Source organism: Poromitra crassiceps (assembly GCF_964638095.1).
Source record: "Poromitra crassiceps genome assembly, chromosome: 16".
NCBI classification, from domain to species: domain Eukaryota; kingdom Metazoa; phylum Chordata; class Actinopteri; order Beryciformes; family Melamphaidae; genus Poromitra; species Poromitra crassiceps.
Window position 1 is genome coordinate 25,006,875 of NC_139645.1, and position 20,119 is coordinate 25,026,993.

Sequence of the window (20,119 nt, forward strand, 5' to 3'; positions counted from 1 at the left end):
TGTGTTGTCAGGTCTTGTCTGGTCTTTTATTTATATATATATATATATATATATATATATATATATATATATATATATATATATATATACATATACATATACATATATATATATATATATATATATATATATATATATATATTAGGGGTGTCACAATATATCGTCCCACGAAATTTCGCGATAGTAAAACGTCACGATATGTATCGTTGAGATGAAATCTCATATCGCAAAAAAAAAAAAAAAAAAAATCCCCCCCCCCCCAAAAAAAATAGACTAAGAAACGTCTTTGTTTGTTGAAGTTCAATGTGTGGAAAGTAGTTCAGTTGAACAAGTCTCTGAAGAGACACATGAGAAGTTATACAGGAGAGAAACCATTCAATTGAGTTTCTGGCAAAACTGTTTACTTGACAGGAAAAACTGAAGATGCATAAAAAATAGATTAAGAAAAGTCTTGTTGTTTGAGTTTGAAGAAAAACTGAAGATGCATAATGAGAATTTATACTGCTGAGAAACCTTTTAGTTCAAAGTAAATCTAAGTGACGGTGTAACTCATTCTATTTCAAGATAAGCCTTATCTCCAATCTCATGTTTTTTCTAGTTGTTATTGTAATAACAATTTCCCACAACAGCATGTTTTGTATTTGTGCATTTCAAATAAAATACTACTTTTCCAGTCATATATTGTCATTATTCAAGTTTAAAAAAATATTGTTAAAATCGTATCGTATCGTATCGTTATCGTGAACCCAGTATCGTGATACGTATCGTATCGTGAACTGAGTGTATCGTGACACCCCTAATATATATATATATAAAAGACCAGACAAGACCTGACAACACAACTATATATATATATATATATATATATATATATATATATATATATATATATATATATATATATATATATATATATATATACATATACATATTGTGACAACACAACTATATATATATATATATATATATACATATACATATTGTGACAACACAACTATATATATATATATATATATATATATATATATATATATATATATATATATATATATATATATATATATATATATATATATATATATATATATAGTTGTGTTGTCAGGTCTTGTCTGGTCTTTTGCTTGTGGAAGAAGAAAGGAAGAATAAGGAGAAACCACACTAAATGGGTATCCTGCAGTGAGAGGCGATAGACTTTACCAAAGTCACGTCGTGAAAATATCCGTGTATTGGAATGATCAGATGAGATGAAGGTGGAAAATGAGCAGAGCATTTTATGTGTTTCGCTACCCCTGACCAGCCAATCAGAGTGACTTCTCTACCCCTGACCAGCCAATCAGAGTGATTTCTCTACCCCTGACCAGCCAATCAGAGTGATTTCTCACACCAACGACCAGACCCCGATTCAAAATTACTCAAATACTAGAGCGACAGACGCCCAGACATGGCAGACGACCGACTGTCGGCTTGGTGTGTCTGGGGCGATATTGAATTTCACAATATCGAATATATATATATATATATATATATATATATATATAGTGGGAAAACTACTCACCTTGGATAGTTTACCCACCTATGTATTTACTGTATGTATTTTATTTATTGCCCTTTTTGCAGAAAAACGCATGAGAACTTGCATGTTGGAATTAATTTATACTCAGAGAGTTTCACACATCTGTGTCCTAACGTTTAATTTACGAAAGATTTACTGATCAGCAAGTGACAATCTGAATACGTATGTGGTTTGCGTGGGTGGAGGAGAGGGAGGGGCTACTCCAGAGGGAGGGGCTACTCCAGAGGGAGGGGCTACCCGGGCTCCGGGCTTTCCCAAACTTGGGGTCGGGACCTCAAGTGGGGTCGCATGGAATTCAATTTGAGTCCCCTAACATTTCTAGTAATTGATCGATACAAATAATTATTGTTCTAATAATAAAAACACCACACACACAATTTAAAACAACTGAAGCTACCCTACATTTTCACAAAGCGTCAGCTAAATGACAGAATGTAAATTTAAATATACATACCGCTAATTGTCATGATAGAGAAATAACGTGTGACCCCCTTATGAATAGAAAATACTTTCTTCAGTAGGGAGGTGGCCTTTTGAGCGATATGCTGCAGGAACTGAGCTGTAGGCCTGTTAGTGGGCTCTGTGTTCACCAGATATAGCCCATATCTGTAGCCTACTTAGCTCTTCTTACATTTTAATTATTCATTGTTTAATTTGAGTCATTGTTTGTTCAGCATTAATTTGCAGCCTTGTAAATACAAGCTCGCCTCAATACTGTAGGATATAAAATCACATTTCCTCAGTGCAGTATAACCAGTCCTCTTACCTTGTGAAGTGTGGAGGTCTATGTTTAGACCAGTCAGTCTTCATAGACAGACAGCTGGGTACTGGAGACTCTGCTCTCTGGTGGGCGGGGGGGGATGCTGTTGAAAAATGTAAAAGTAGATTTGAAATGTAAAAACATTGGGCACCACTGCCCTCGGGAGTTCGTGGAGGTACTGCAGGGGGTCCGTCAATTTTCATCAAAATAAATGTGGATTTTTTAGAAATTCATTTTAGACAAAAATAATAATATTGAGACTCACAGTCTAGGTTTCCAGGTTCATTACTCATGTCTGGAGGATGATCTTTAGACCGGTCAGTCTTCATAGACAGACAGCTGGGTACTGGAGACTCTGCTCTCTGCATGTGGTGCTGACCTCTGCAAACACAAATGTTTGATACATATCATCATTAGCTCTAGTAAAGACACACAACTTCTTGCACATTGTCAGTTTCTCTGACATCTGGAGTTTTTGATAACATGGTCTGTTGATAAGTGAACAGGATGCCAGGTTTTGCATCAGTGGTATCCATGGCAAGAAATGAGGAAAAATGGCCCCTCCCATTCAGCTCAAACTCATGTAGTCCCCCTGAGCGTGCTCAGTCAACGTCGGGCCGGATAGGCTTTAGAGCCCTTCTGGGATCAATAAAGTGCTCAAAAGTGCTACAAACTGCTCTCACCCATTTAGGCAGGACCTAAGTTAACACCATTTCTAAATCACAGGTTAAACTCAATGGTGTTTAATTGCAGTAGACATTATTTTGCTTTTTCGATTCAATTCGTTTTTTTATCGAATGATTTTTCCAAGTCCTGCAACAGCATTTCAAAATACTTTACGCTATCCACTTCCTCGTGATAAAATCTGTGTTTCTGGAATGTGATTTTGTCAAATCTGATTGGAATTCGTATGAGATTATGTTTTTCAAAACCTTTAATCTGTTCCAAAATCATGATTCAAAGTACTTTGGATACAACACACAACAAAAAGGAACACATCTATAGTTTGGCATTATGTTCTACTTTGAGCACCTGCATAATTTGACATGTTCTCATGTTCTTAGGCTATTATGACGTTTAGAGTGTAGCAGTCATCTTACTTTGTGTCTGAGGGTCCATGTTGAGGACTGAAGAGTAGAAACTCCTCCACAGACAGAGAGCTCTCAGGAGGCTCTGCTCCAACCTCTTCCTCCACACGACCACTCATCTTCTGAGAGGAGACACACACACACACACACACACACACACACACACACACACAGAGTCCCAGCTCAGGAGTAGGGCTGAACAATTTGGGGAAAACATCTAATTGTGATTTTTACCACGTGTGCAGGACACAAAGGACTCTGGATGCTCTGGCTGTGTGGATCGTTTGTAGCAACACGTCAGAAAAACATTTGATCTCAATCTTCACCGTGTCTCCCTGCACTGAGCCAAGGCAGGCTGCCTGTTTGTGGATCCACATTAAAGGAAGACATTCACATATTTCTTTTGGTTACGTATTTTGCAACTATTTTAACATGACAGCATGGCTGCTGCACTTCAAAGCATGAGAACAGAGTCGCAGACGCGGTGCCAGCAAGTGTAAGCAGGTCTGTGTCAAAACATTCAACACTGAAACGTGACTATAGAGCTATAAAATACATTATTTTTAGAAATACGACACAGCGAAAACCACATGGGATAGTTTAACACATTGAGTGCCACAGCGCTTCAGTAAAATTGTCTGGAGCCTGTGCCAGATTCACTTCCATTCAGTTGAAAACAGCTATAGAATTTTTTCTATTATGGCTATATTAACGGGGCTGGACTTTAATGAAACATTGAACACTCCTGCTTCTTCCAAAGAAGAAATTTTGTTTCTAGACAGTTCCATTATGAAATGACAGCCTCTCAAAAAAGTGCACTTTCAAGGGTTTTCTGTCGTTTTTTTTTAACTTTCCAAGATATAGTCCCTTTTATGAATACCTTTTGCACTCTAATTTCGAGCACATTCACTGACTCTGGCTGGTGTTTTCTGATGTGGTGGCGTGTGGTGTGGTTTCTGTGCAGCCTGTGTGCCACACACCCCTCCCCCCCCCCCCCTCTCCACCCTCTCCACCTCTCCACCTCTGAGCTGCGGGCTCCTCCCACACGCACAGAGTTTGTTTTCTCGACTCCGTTTTTGCCCCGGACAGATCCCAGCGCCCATCAAGGAAATGATGCGCGCTGGCAAACGCGACTGAACGAAAAGGCTTGGCCGTTCGGCTTCGGATGCTGGCTTTCTAGGAAATCGTGTGGAGATAGATAGAAGCATAAGAGCTCAGTTGTGAGCGCGGATGCAGCCGAGCCCACTCTCCGCTGTAGACAGAACAATATATACGGCTCTGGCAGAAAGCATGCATCGGTTTCCACTTTGATCACGGCTTTCTCCGCTGTCTCCTGTACAAAGTAAAGGATCTGAGGTGGGTGGAGCAGCTCCTGTGACGATGTTTAAGGTGGCGCCGTGTGATCCCTTGAAGGGATTCATGCTCACTGGCTAGGTACGACCTTAAACAGCAGAATTATGGAATAATATGAATTATGATTTTAGGACGTCCACAGACGTCCTTGGCACTCCTCGTTACTTTTTTTTAGGACGTCCACAGACGTCCTTGGCACTCAATGTGTTAATCTCCCTGATTATGAAGCTGCAACCCAATCTTGTTGTCATTTCACTTGTCTGAAAACCAGAATATGTCAGCCCAGTCTCCAAAAAATGTTCAATAGTAACATTGGTCCACGGCCTAAAAATGTTTCTGTCACATCAACACCTTATGTCTTTAACTAACAGGTCAACTATTCTGTCGTGTCACACACACACACACACACACACACACACACACACACACACACACACACACACACACACACACACACACACACACACACACACACACACACACACACACAGTACTACCCTGGTAAGTTAGTGTCACCTTATTTTCTTCAAACAACATGTCTAATTAAAAACAGTGTATTAACTCTTTGCGCGCCAGAGTATTTTTTAAAGTTGCCACTGAGTTGCCAGAATTTGTGATCATATTCACTCATCTTTCAAGACCCACAGAATATTTTGTTCTATGAATATGTTTCCACACACACACACACACACACACACACACACACACACACACACAAACTAGCTTCATTCATTATTTTTTTTTTTTATCAACACTTGTCTTGAATGACTGTCTGTCTGTAGTGTCGGGTGGATACTGTCAGGTGCCTAAATGTGCAGAACATGTGCAACAGCGCCCCTCTGTGGTCACACACGGTGGTCACAGATTTCAGTGAAACACTGCTGGTTTATGAGAAATCAGCCCGGTGAACCCGCCCTCAGAGACGAGAGGCGGATGACTCAAACGCAACACAGCAGTCTGACTCTGTAGGCAAGTCGACGCATGTCATCTTAGTTAGTAGCGCCCTCTGTAGGCCTAATATGAAGCAGATTAGTTTCCCACCCATTGAGCTATATTAAATATATATATGTCCATGTTCCCACCTCGCTCTGAAGTCCTGATCTGTCTGCAGAAAGTCAACAAGCCGTTTCTCTCTTTATGAGGAGTCATGTGACTGAAAGACGCTCATCTCGCAGTCTCAGACACGTCACAGATGGAATAAAACTGGGTTAATTTAACGGTTTAATAAACTGCGTCATGTCGGTCTTCTGTGAAGTACAGGCCCCGCCCACATCAACTTCCCTGTTTGTTTTACTGACGCCATTATCTCACTGTTACATCTTTTCTATGAGCGTTACTTTGAGAGAGAGAGAGGAAAAGAGGCAGGTGAACGCAGTAAAACACCTGCGATCAGTAACAAACTGACTCAGACACTTTTACAATCAACAGATGTGAACTCAGACAGTGGAAAAAGGTGACAGATATCAGCCAGGGCAGAGACACTAAACCACTCAGAAACCATTCACTTACTTAGCAGCACAAGTTCAAGAAGGTGACTGACACCTAAAGGTGACTAGTTTCATCCCTGAATAAAATAATAATAGGAATAATAATGTAGTATTATTAACACTCACCCTGCGTCTTCTCTCTGCTCTCTCAAAATTGTGTCGGTGTGACTGTGAGTTGAACTGCGACACACTTGACTTCCACTGTCAACAGTTACTTTGCTCCGCCTCAGCCTGTATAGAGAAGTGTCGTGGCAGCAGGGCTGGATGATGATGAGCAAAACGTCGCTCCGAGTGTTTCCGGCTCTGGGCGGAAGACCGTGCTGTGCTCCAGGGACAATATTCCGCTCAATTCTTGCGTTCCGTTTAGAAAACATGGGCGACGCGAGTAACGAGAGTTAGCTCAAAACAAACACTTCGTTTGGTATGTCCATGCTTCTTGTTTTTCCTCTAACTCGTAGTGACTGACTGCCTGCTGTTGCATTTGTGTGGGGGAACGAAAACACTGCAGCACACAGGCCACCGGAAGACGGGGGCGGGTCTTCTTCTGTCTTCCTGCCTCAGTAACTGCCAGGCTCTCTCTCTCTCCCCCTATGCTCTCCCCTCTGAGAGCCTGGTGACGCGGCAGGGCTGGGAAAGTAACTGATTACATGTATTGTAGATTGTATTTATTGTGGATTTATTGATCCAATTCGCTGTGCACTGTAAATATTGACTCTTTTATTGTCTACTTTATGTTTGATATCTTAAGGTGCAAAATAAATAACACCTAAAAACACTTGGCTCTTAGAAATGACCAGTAGTGCAGCCAAGAAATAAATGACTGGGTTTCTAAGAAAATGATGCTCTGTAATCCAAAGATGTAAACACGATTATTATATTATTATATATTATATTATTATTGAGAAACAGATAAGACAAGATTAGCAAAGCTGTTCTTTTTTGTTGTTGGGGTCCTGAGGAGCTCCAGTAGTCAAATGCAGGAGGAAATTTGTTCAAAACTAATCAAAAAGTAAAATAATCAGTTACATTACTTTTATATTGTGATACTTGGATTACTGATTACAATTTTTGACAGGTAACTATTAATTGTATCCGATTACATTTTAAAAATAAACTTCCCAACCCTGGTTACCAATCACAAGTTCCAGAGGCAGCTGCGGGCGGGATTTAGGTGTGACGACAGCTAGAAGCAAGCAATGATAGACAGATTGTTCATCCAATCACCTGCCAGGGATTCTTTAAACACACACACAGCCTTTTCCATACAGTTTCCAAAGACGAGCTCCCACATGGTTCTGTGAACAAACCATCTGGCATATATATATATGTCCTATAACTTCATTTCCATTCATACTCCCTGAACTCATCCATGTATGTATCAAGTTGAGCCACAGTCTACTGGTTGCTTTTGTAACATATTTGAATATTTATTGAAGGAAAAGATCAAATAGAGAACACATGTACAATACTTCAGCTACAGAGAAACAAGCCGTGTAGCTGAACAAAGACATGCGCACATTTCCAACTTTGTCCAAATGAAATAGAAACATGTGAAAGGAGAATGAAAGGGAAATAGTGTCTGAAGTGCTGCTGTGCAAAGTGCCACAAATCAATCCTCTTTATTGACATAGATTTGACTCTACTGTAACTATACTACAGACTTTACTGTACAAACCACCTGCAAGCAGCAGCTGAAAGATACTTAACTCAGATGTGGATCTAGGATTTCAAACAGCCCCCCACCAGAAGAAAGTGCCTGGCACTTTGTACTGGAGCGCCCTCTAGCGGCTTTCTGCCTCAGTACATGGCTCTCATGAACGGCAAAGCAAGAAGATATAATCATATCTCAAACTTGTATCAGGTCCCAGGGTCCTTACACATTTTCAATCAAAGAAAATCACATACTTTTTCCTCTGAAGATGTTGTCTGGTGTTCAATATGATTAACACAGATCTAGATCTAGATCTAGATTTGGTCTGATGAAGAAAGATCAGAATATGTGAGATGATCGGCAGGGTTCCTACATGCTTTCTTTCACATATGGCCGATGTTCTTGACTAGATGTGATGTTGGTGCAGCTATTTGATATAATGCATGCTGACAGTGGCTGACTCATAAGAGCATCCCTCTATCTGAACATTATTCTTCACATCAACACAAGCTGTGTATTCAAAGTGGGTCTAGACCAAGATCAAAGCTAGAATTGTGTGTGTATCGGACCTGAACTACAACATTTTCCATACTTTTCACAGACTTTTTTTTCAAATCCCCAAACTATTCACTTTCCAGACCTGTGTAGGAACCCTGAGTTATGGAAGCATGGATACAAGTCGACAGATGGTAATCATATACATATAGAGGGGAATCATATTTAGTCCCTTTGTGCAGCATGGGTTGCTAGTCGTCCATTGGGGGGGAGGCAGCAAATCAGTGACTGTGCAGAGGAGAGGCAGCGCCCCCTAGCTGCTGTCAGCCTGGAGCATCTTCTCGATCTCTTGGTCCCACTGCTCGTCTCTGTCTGTGGCCTCGCTCACCACCTCATACTCCTGGAGCTCCTGCTGCAGCTCCTTCTCCCAGTCTGCTGGCTCCTCTGGGGGAGGGAGGAGGGAGGAGGGGGGGGAGGGAGGAGGGAGGAGGGAGGAGGGAGGAGGGAGGAGGGAGGAGGGAGGAAGGGGACACACCACAGAGGTGGTAAGATGGCTTTAGTTGACCAAATTAGCATGCGAAATGACATCATGACTGACACAACACTGATATATTGACTATGATTAAAAATCTGATATCAAATCAGGCTTGTATATCTTTGATATGGATATCATAATAGCCATTGAAAAAACTATGAGGCTATGCAGTAACAAGCTGGTCCAGTGTTTAGCCCACACCCAGACGCAGCCAACTAGCTGCTTATTCTTTATACATTATATTTATATTTCTGATACCAAGGCACACGCGAATAAAAGACAGGAAAGACTCAATTGCATTACAACATCAACAAGATATCTAAATCTAAAAGAGATTTGCTCACAAGTTCAGCAGTGTCAAGTCAGCCAGAATAAAACAGAAATGTCCGGTTATAACCGTTAAAATAATGACATTTAAATCAAAGTACTGTCGCAATGTTTTGTGTGTGATCCGAAATCCCCCAAGTACCAAAGAGGAAATAAAGAAAACATTTGTAGAGAAACCATATTTCACGTAAGCTTTCACTGACCAAAAGGGGGCGTGGCAATCACAAAAAGGAGCCTAACTTCTAAACGGATTCACGTAACACCACGACACAGAAAGGCTGGCAGAGGTATGATGCGCTCTACCGAGTGCCGTAGTAGTAGTAGTAGTAGTAGTAGTAGTAGAGTTGTTGTTATTATTATTAATATACATTTAATTACATTTTTGGCCTCAATGATCTTTCCCAGGCTTTTCCACCCTACCAAATATAAAATTCGGTGGGAAACAAGAGTGCTTCTGATTTTTGGAATTTTTTTGGGAATGAAAAATCTGCAACATCGACACAAAATATCGTCTCTATCAGCAGCTTGAATGGCGATAGATTGACAGTGTTCTTTTATTTTTTTTCCCGATTTTTTTTTAATCCAATTTTATCCCCCATTAGTGCTCATTTGATTTCTCAATCCTGGTTGCTACTCCATCCTCTGCCGATCTGGGGAGAGCCGAGACTGGCTCCATGCTTCCTCCGAGACATGGGCAGTCAGTCAGCCGCTTCTTTTCACCTGACAGAGGAAGCTTCACCGGTAGGACATAGCACGTGGGAGGTTCACGCTATTCCAACCAGTTCCCCTCCCTCTGAACAGGCGCCCTTAACGACCAGCGGAGGAACCACACTAGCAACCAGAATATTGCATGTTTTTGTGAAGGGGGTTCCTATATGAAGGAAACCCCCGGGAGGCACGGGGAGAACATGCAAACTCCACACAGAAAGGCCCTTTTGCCGACCCCACCCGGGCGGTGGGCACTCGAGGACATGCGGACGGGCACGCATTCCTTCAGCGTTCACCTCGTCCCCAGGTGGGAATCGAACCCACGACCTTCGAGCTGTGAGGTGATAGTGCTTACCACTGCACCACCGTACCTCCCTACACAGTGTTCTTTTAAAGCCATCTTCTGTTGAGAGAGTGGTTCCCTGGTTCATAGCTTACTTCTTCAGCTTACATGTTGTAACATGAAAAGATCAGAAATACCAACACAACAAAACGATATCTGTCTCATTTCCAGCTTAAGAAATGTAACAGACACACAGTTCCCTAAAGGATGAAACAAAAGTGTAAGAAAGCCGACCTTCAGGAGAGGGGCTGTCCTTCTTATCCAGCACCAGCTGCTCCATCTCTTTCTTCAGGTCGTCCTGGTTGATGTTGGCGGAGTCGAACGCGTCGCTCACAAACTCCGACACCCCGGGACTCGAACACATGTCCTCCTCTTCCTCCTGGGCCGGCTGGGACTGAAAACAGAGAGCTTCTTCCTCAGCCACTTGTATACATACTGAGCATACACAACCACCACATCCACAGTATAGCACTCTTACCTTCTGCATGTCACTGATGGAAACAGGTGGGGTTTTTGGTCTGACATTTTCTGCAAAGAAATTATATATTTTTTTTATTTAGTGGCTAGGATATGAATGATATGTGTTTATATATACTGTATATATATACTGAGATATATATATATATATACATTAAGGTGACATCCTCAGGGGACACTGGCCCCTCTGTCCCCCTCCTCCCTCTAACCTGTTAAGGTGACGTCCTCAGGGGAGACACTGGCCCCTCTGTCCCCCTCCTCCCTCTGCTGCTGCTGGGCTGCCAGCGCCGTCAGCTGGGCCGATTGCTTGATCAGAGACACCCGGTAGAAGTAGTTCCTCCAGAACGCCTCCTCCTTCACACTACAAACACACACAAACACAGGTGAGTCATCATAATGGACCGGACCAGGGTTACATTGACATAGAAACCAAAATAACTGAGCTCTAAATAAGAGTCAGATATCGTCCAATCACTGTCGTCCACATCTGATACCATGGTTATAATGATTTTTATTGATCACATATTAATTGTAGAATTGATCAATACTACATTACGTCTATGGGGTTTTGAAAGGTGCCATACTGTAAAAATAAAGCTTTAGGGTACTTACGTCCTAAACTGAGTGAGGTATTTTGATAAAATTCTGGACTAATATGCATAAATGTTGTATTATTACTGTTGTTTTTATTATCATTCTTGATTATTGTAATATGAATGCTATTATTATACTTTCAGTTTTAGTATTTTTTCCCATGGTCTAAAATATGCTTAACAGACTTAAAATATGCGGAACATACTTGCACTTGGAATTTTAGTGCTTTAGTCATGGCATCATATTACATGGAAGCTATTGAAAGAAATCATGAATTTTCCATAAAAACTCATGATTGAGAATTACTCAAATCAAATATAATGAGGTGTGTCTTATTTGTCCAGTCTAGTAATAATCTGGTATTGATTTAGAGGCAGTCGGTCACATTGCATGGGAGCTATTGGAAAAGAAATCATGAATTTTCCATTCAAATGTTTATTAAAAAAAAAGATTACCCATAACAATTAATTTCATTACACACAACAAAATCAATGACTTTTCCAAAACGTTCAATGATTTTACAAATGTCATGACTTTTCCAGGCCTGGAAAACAAAATATTGAAATTCCATGACTTTTCCAGTTTTCCAGGTATTGCATGACTGTGGGAACTCTGCGACATTAATTAGACCACACACACGCGCACACGTACACACACACGTACACACACACGTACACACACACACACACACACACACACACACACACACACACACACGGCTACTGACTGTTTGGGGACCAGGTCAAAGCGCATGCGGTTGAGCAGCTGGTCTTCTTGTAGCATGACGGTGGCCAGAGGGTACATCTCCTCCATGACGAAGCAGAAGTGCACGCCGGCCGGGGGGTCGCGCAGGAAGTTCCTCTTGTCCTACAGGAAGACACATCACCAGTGCCTTGCTTTTTACTAGGGATGCACCATATATCGGCAAAATATAAATCAATCAATCAATCAATCAATCAATCAATCAATCAATCAATCAATAAATATAAATATAAATATATATATATAAATATTAATAATAATAATATCGGTATCGGCATCAGTCAAGAGAGTTGGAAAATATCGGACATGAATCATTTGAAATAAAATGTTGACTTTAAATGATCTGATTATAAGCTAATGTGATTGACAAGATTCTGCCTATAAAAGCTCCAGCAGGACCGTGTGCAGCAGCTAAAGACTAATGTGTTTTAGACACAAGGTGGCGCTTCATGGACCAGATGTTTTTTAACTGCAGACTGATAGAATCAGGTGTGAAACAGACCACAGAGAGCGATTATCGGCCAATCAGAGATGAGCTTTCAACAAAGCCGTGTTATAACTGACATGAGAGAACACATGCTGACATCGTGTAGGATCTGTACGTGACTCACGGCAGACAGAGCCAGGATCTGCTGCTGGATGGTCTCTTCCTCGTTGTAGCCGACCCAGGGTGGCACCGCTGCATCTGGGCACAAACGCCAGCACAGGCAGCTTCACTCATCACACATTAGGGCAGGGGGTTCCCAACCTTTTTTGGCTTGTGACCTCACTTTGATGTCACAAAAATCTAGGGGCTCCAGACATTCAAATTCCGGTACAACATCGGTAATATTATCAGTGACATCGTCAATCTCTTTGTCACTGATGATATGTAAAGGTAAAAAAATAAAATAAAATAAAACGCTCAAAATGAAGGCTACATTTTGGCAGAGGATTTTTTTTTCAAAGGGGTCCCTTGACCTCTCACCTCAAGATATTTCTGAATGAAAATGGGTTTAATGGGTACCCATGAGTCTCCCCTATACAGAAAAGGTAGCATTTTTTACAGCCTAAATAGCTTTAATAGATTGTAGATTATTTTTGTGTTGTTGCTCATCACAGTTTGTCTCAACAAATGTGTTGTGCACACAAATACTTCTGATGAGTAAGGGGGAGAAAATGTTGACAATCTGGCTTTTGGGTATTTTGCCTCAATTTTTGTATGTGGATGGATGATTATTAATTTGCCGTATGTCCAAGTTCACATGCTCTGTTAATGAAATAAAAAATATATGGGGAAATACATCATCTTAGTCTGGTGTGTTGATCAGAGTTGTGATTAAAGCGTTGGGTGGGCGTGGCCTCAGAAGATTTTCAGATTTCAAACTTCTTTTGTTTTGGGACTATTAGCCTATTTCACATCCCAACCAATTCACCCATTTTGTGTCTAAAAGGCAGGAAGTAAAACAGGTGGAAGCAAGACACTAATTAGACCCACGGCACTGGAACACCTAAACGGATTGGAAGTTGGAAACCTTAATCAATGTCTTGCTTGCACCTGTTTTACTTCCTGCCTTTTAGGCACAAATTGGGTGGGATGTGAAATAGGCGAATTGCTGTGCATCCCACCTGATCTCTTGGCCTTATTTTCCTGGACAAACTACTGCTGTTCTTTTTGGAAGTCTCCGAGGAAAGTCTGGAAGCAGACAAACGCACAGGTCAGCACACAGACAGACACATACTCAAAGAAGGAAGGGACCTATATTGTATCAACGAGGTAAAAATTGAATCAATAAATAGACCCAAGGTTTTTAAAGTGGGAGGCGGGCCTCCCCAGGGAGTCTCCAGACAGTTTCAGGGGAGGCTCAGTGAATGGCAGCGAAGAAAATATCTCAAAAGGAGATCACATAGAACCTAAACCTAAACCTAGAATAGTCTAAATTTGTGTGATTTGGTTAAAGAAATAGTTAAGATAATCAGTAGTTTTGGGAATTTTACAGTTTTCCCCACTTTCCCAGAGTCAGAAACAAATAATTCCTTCAGGCAGACCTTATGACAGGTATTTGTATGTATTGGTGTCATCTGAAGTATGTCAAACAAGCTACAGCAATATCAGGCTATCTTGGCTCAATTAATTATCGAGTGTCTGTAGGGGGGGGTGGCTTTGTCTGAGGGGAGGCCCACAGTCTCAGACTTTGGAAACCACTACAATAGACTACATTTATCAAGGTACATCATCAGTGTGTCCCATTTGCCTCATGAAGAATATTATGTGAATATGAGGACAATACAAATTGTTGATGATGTCGCCGTGCAAGAAGCAGAGAGCAGCGTGCCTTGTCTATGATGCCGTCGATGTTTCCATCCTCCACGCTCTTCTTGATGGTCTGAGCGGTCCCTGCCACAGACTCTGATATCTTCTTGGTGGCATTGGTGGCAAAACTGAAGATGTAGTCTTCAAAGAGAGGAGGGAGAGGACGGGATTAGGGCTTCATGAGACTTGACTTGATGCATGAAGAGAAAACTTGAGACTTGACTTTTTGTTCTGGTGACTTGCTACTCGACTCTGACTTGTACAGTACTTTGATGAAAAGGTTTCTTGTGTGTAGCAGACCTGTCATCAAAACATTGCTACAGCGACACAGGAGGAGCACGCAGAACAGAATGCAGTTTATTTCAATGGACCTATGGTTGTGTAACGTAGCTCAGTAGCACTACTAACACTGTCATGGTTGTTGGTTTGATTCCCACTGGGGCCACCCATGCTCACAAGAGTTACAACATACTGTAATGCACTTATACCATATTTGCTTCCACCAAATGGCATTATCTTCATGTATAAGGTTACACCTGGCATTTTTATGGAGGACAGCAAGGCTGACTAACTGATGACGAGTTTCACATCTAAAAGAGAGATGATTAAGAAGCACGTAGGGTAGTCTTACCGCCCAGTCCTCTCCCCGGCTGCTCGGAGTTCTCCTGGCGGGCTGCTAGCTCGTCTTCCTGGGCTGCTTGCTGTTTGTTTACCTCGTTCTGTGCCTGGACCACCTTCTCTTCTCGCTCCTCGGCTAAGTTGTCTGTGTCATCACGCTTCTTTGGGTACGCTGGGTTCTCCAAGCCCAGCCACGACCCAAAACCTTTCAACATTTCAACCTAGCTGCTGTCAGCCTGGAGCATCTTCTCGATCTCTTGGTCCCACTGCTCGTCTCTGTCTGTGGCCTCGCTCACCACCTCGTACTCCTGGAGCTCCTGCTGCAGCTCCTTCTCCCAGTCTGCCGGCTCCTCTGGGGGAGGGAGGAGGGAGGAGGGAGGAGGGAGGAGGAGGGAGGAGGTTGACACACCACAGAGGTGGTAAGATGGCTTTAGTTAGCCAAATTAACATGTCAAATGACATCATGACTGACACAACACTGATATATTGACTATGATTAAAAATCTGATATCAAATCAGGCTTTTATATCTTTGATATGATGGATATCATTCGGTTTGTTTGATGACATATTTATTGCTCTACACTGGTTGTCTATGGGAAGCACTTAACCTGAATTTATTCTGATGACTGTAATTATGATCTCCGCCAATGGGCGGACATACATTATTATGCAAATGCTTTATTAAACATGCTGAGGAGTGACACATCACCACATTATGCTCCATATTTATCAAGCATCTCAGAGTAGGAGTAGCGATCTAGGATCAGTTATGTCCCTTAGCTCATAACCAATGAGATGAGCATATTGATCTAGGATCAGTTATGTCCCTTAGCTCATAACCAATGAGATGAGCATATTGATCTAGGATCAGTTATGTCCCTTAGCTCATAACCAATGAGATGAGGATATTGATCGGGTAGACGTGATCCTGTTGAGGATGAAGAAAAAACAGGTCACCTACCTATAGACCAAATCACCGGGATGTTTACATTTACTTCCGGGTACCCCTGAGGTCCACACATTATAATGGCGGTGAACGGCACAAACTGACGTGTTGAAGACAAAAACAGACAAAGAAGACAAAAATGGTTCGTTCGTGTTGTGTTGTTGTTTAATATCATTCATAACAACACTTTCACTAACGTTAGTGGAGACCAGACTAGCTAATTTACCTGTTGGACCAGACTAGAGTAGACTTGAAGCTAAATTAAATTGACGTGGCGTCAGTATCTCTGTCTGTACCAGGCTCTTTCTCGCCGAGAAGAGCGAAGAGCCTGGTGACGCGAGGTTACTCTGTAACGTTAACGACTGCAAAAAAACAGCGAGTTTGACAGACGAACAAACGTTATTAGCTAGCTAACACTACATAAAACAAACACAGAAGAAAGGCTAGATACGTCGGACAAGCATGTTTACCAACCGTTTAACCATTTAAATTGAAAGTAGTCGGCTGAAAACAACGAGAGGGTTTGACAGCATTTATTTGACAACACGCACATTTAAACCTGCCGCCTTCCCCAAGTGGTACCCGGAAGTAAATTTGTTTACATGGTGACGTCACGGTGATTTGGTCTATAGAGAGCCAAAGTGAACGTCACTTCCTGCTTCAGCGCTGTACCAGAGAAGTGAGTCACTTTGCCTCTCTATACACGTTGCCAGCCACTGCTCATCATCCTCATTCCTCATCACGGGCCTGGGCCCTGCACCCAGCGCACGTGTTCTGACCCGTCTGTCCTCAGCCAGCTCTGCCGCGCGCTTTCCGCTTCACAGCTGTGCCCACAGTGTTCTAAGCAGACCAGATGGCATCCAGCAGATGATAGAACACTCATCCCTAAGAGACTTGAGACTTGACTTAGACTTGTGACCAAAAGACTTGAGACTTGACTTGGACTTGCAAAAAATAACTTGTGAGCATCTCTGTTTTGTTGTCATCACGTGTGTGTGGTGTGTATGTGTGTGTGTGTGTGTGTGTGTGTGTGTGTGTGCGGGAGTGTGTGTGTGTGTGTGTGTGTGTGTGTGCATGTGTGTGTGTGTGTGTGTGTAGAGTCATGGCATACATACCTGATCTTTCTTTACTCTTTGCAGACAGTCTCCCAGTTGGATTTTCTCCTCTTCTAGCACCGTAACGTTATTCAACTCGCTACCTCAGCTTCTATGAGCTGAGCGGTAGATCTTAGATCAGGCCCCCAAAAAAACAAGCCGACTCGACCCGAGCCCGTTCTGTCTGGGCCCGTCCCGTCCCATTGACTGCAAGTATGGGCACGAGCCCAACCCCAACCTGAAATTGTCTTCGTAAGTTGGCTGCTTGTCTCAACTATAACCCTGATGTCTGTTCAGTCTTATGAATACATAAAGGTTTGAAGGTTACAATGTTATAACATTCTGATCTTATCACACCAAATATGACCCCAATTATATCAATATCTGACCACGAGCCCGGCCGGGGCCCGAGGTATAGAAGGGATGTTCAGACCCGGCACATGGACCCGGTCGGGCCGGACTCGGGTTCTGGCAGAGCCTCTCACCTCTAATGAGTGGACTAGCTTCCCTGCACCATACCGGCCCCCGTATCCAAGGTTCGTCCTATTTCCTGGAACAGCAAACAATGTTTTCATTGGATGAGAAGCTGACGGGATGTGTGGTGGGTTGAGCTGTCCCCTGTTAGTGCTGCCACGCCCCCCTCATCATCTCCCATCCAGAACAGGTGAGGCTCCTCCCCCTCTTGCTAGTTGACAGCCTCTTTAAAAGGGAGCCGTGCATGGCTGTTAGTTAGGCTTGCCTCGCTCTTTCCCGACACCGCTGTGATGGTTGAGACAGAGTCATGCCAGAATAAGGAGCAGAGCTAGCTGGAGGGAGCATTAGCTCCTTCATACCACGGTACAGCACTATTTGGTTGGTAGCTCGTAGGCTCCAGCAACGAGGAGCGTGACGACGGGGTTTCCCGGTGGCTTTCTGCAGGGCCCAGTTTGGCCTAGTACTGCTGTGTTGGAAGTTCTTCTCCGTGCGCTTGTACAGCACCACCTGGTTCGGTCGGTCTCTGTAGCTCGTAGGCTCCAAGGAATGAGGGAGCCTGACGATTGTGTGGCCTTCCTCATGGCCTAGCTCTGCTGCATTTCATAGGAGGAGCTCTGTTGCCACTGCTGTTTTTGTCCTATAGTTTCTTGTCCTTTTTGTCTTTCATTTTGTTGATGTGGCTATTTTGTTTATTTCATTTTGTAAAGCGACTTGAGTGTTTCTAGAGGGCTCTAGCATTTTAAAGATTCCTTATTGCCAGTTACAGTAGGCTACGCCGGGTGAGCATAGTTCCGCAGGTGGTTGGTCACTGGGTGGAGGCCTATACCTGGGTTTCTATTAGGGATGGTCCGATCCGATACTCAGTATCGGTATCGGAGCCGATCCGGCCAAAATCACTGGATCGGATATCTGAGCGGGAAAAGAGCTAGAATCCGATCCGATCCATTAGCCTAAACGATCATGTAAAATGCCGCCCGTCACGGGGAAGAGAGATACGAACGCGTCAACGCGAGCAGCACAGCAGCAGCATGACCGAGTGCACTTTAATATGATGGAGTAGGCTATTTAGGTGTTGGAAACGGGTTGTTTCCAACGCTTAAATAGCCTAAACGGGTTGTTTGTTTGATTCGCTGAATCAAACAAACAACCAGACAGCAATAGAGAGAGGGAGAGAGATCCACTCCAACAAGCTAAGGTAAGAAACAAAAACATAACACACAACACATCACAATATCACCATCAATATGTTACCATTCACATCAAGAGGTGAAGTCACATCTAGGCACTTTCTGACAGATGAACGCTCGGCAAAGTAAATCCTAATGAACACTCACACCAATAAGTTGCCTCAGCAGCGATCATAAAGTGCCGATGTGTCAGTCCTTCATTATAATTCATCCCAAAAGTCGCATGTTCCTTCAAAACGCCAAATAAAACTAGATTAGCACGTGTGTCCCTGTTTACAAACACCTTGATGCGTAAATTCCCCGCCACCGTGTTCCACGCAAGTAAGGGAGACCAGGGACTGACTGTGTGTCTGTGTGTGTGTGTGTGTGTGAGTGTGTGAGAGAGAGAGAGAGAGAGGGAGAGAGAGAAGGCTTAAAAAGAAGCAGCATTAGTGCATTACTGAGTCTATGTTCTGGGCCTTTCATTTAGGGAATAAATATTGGTCCACAGATTGAACATGCTGTTTAGATGGCTGGGTTAAGCAAAGTGCATTGGTAAATGTATTATTAACAGCTTGTATAAGCGAGGGAAAAAGATCGGATCGGATTGATATCGGTATCGGCAGATACTCAAGGTTGTGGTATCGGTATCGGTTTGGATATGGAAAAAGTGGTATCGTGCCATCCCTAGTTTCTATAGTGCATGCCAAAGTTTGCTGTGCCATCTTAAGCTTTCTTGTATTTAGGCATGGTGAGTTTGAACTTGCTTCTCCTGCATGCTAGTTTGTGTTCTAACCCGTCCTTTCTTGCAGTGTATGGTAACCATTGTTCCAAGTATTAGTCGGTTTCCCAAGTGTTGCTATCCAGAGTTATGGTTTGTGAAAAACTTCAAGATTCTGATTGATAAACTTGCACACAACAATTGTAAATGCTTTTATTTTATATTGTTGGCAAATGACCATGGTATAAGCGGGATAATCAACTCCTAGATGTCTGTTAAATGATTTGAATGCACTTTGGTTCTTTGCCTCCACATTGTGCATTAAAATCACTTCAGTCACACCTAGGAGTTGATTATTCCTGACTTATTTCTTATGGTAAATAAAGCTAAATGAACTGACATGGGCCAGAACACATGAAATGAATCCCTTCTATGACGGGACATCATGTTCTGATCCATTACATTTCCTATCTGCTTCTTTAATGAATCACAGCACCAGGGACGGATTGAAGGAAGCTGAGAGCAGAGAGAAAATGAGTCTGCTGCCACTCAGATGATAGAAGTGGACAGTAGGACAAGAGATGAGTCAGTGTTTCTTCATATCATCTTTGCTGTTCAGATAAGAATTGTTTTGTCATCTCCATTCCTGAAC

The 20,119-nt window shown here is 42.5% G+C and overlaps 1 protein-coding gene and 1 pseudogene across 2 annotated transcripts in view; both read right to left on the bottom strand.

Moving 5' to 3' along the window:
- LOC310791542 (NACHT, LRR and PYD domains-containing protein 3-like) overlaps window positions 1-20,119 on the bottom strand; it is a gene marked incomplete at its 3' end in the record, with an annotated part of 520,630 nt that overhangs the window by 364,564 nt on the left and 135,947 nt on the right. The gene's annotated exons all lie outside the window — the stretch shown is intronic.
- Window positions 8,721-15,279, bottom strand: LOC310790996 (synapse-associated protein 1-like; annotated as a pseudogene). The gene is made up of 9 exons: window positions 15,078-15,279; window positions 14,469-14,587; window positions 13,762-13,828; window positions 12,765-12,838; window positions 12,119-12,258; window positions 11,007-11,158; window positions 10,799-10,848; window positions 10,555-10,708; window positions 8,721-8,851 (listed from the first exon to the last, which is right to left on the bottom strand). The product of its transcript is annotated as a synapse-associated protein 1-like (transcript).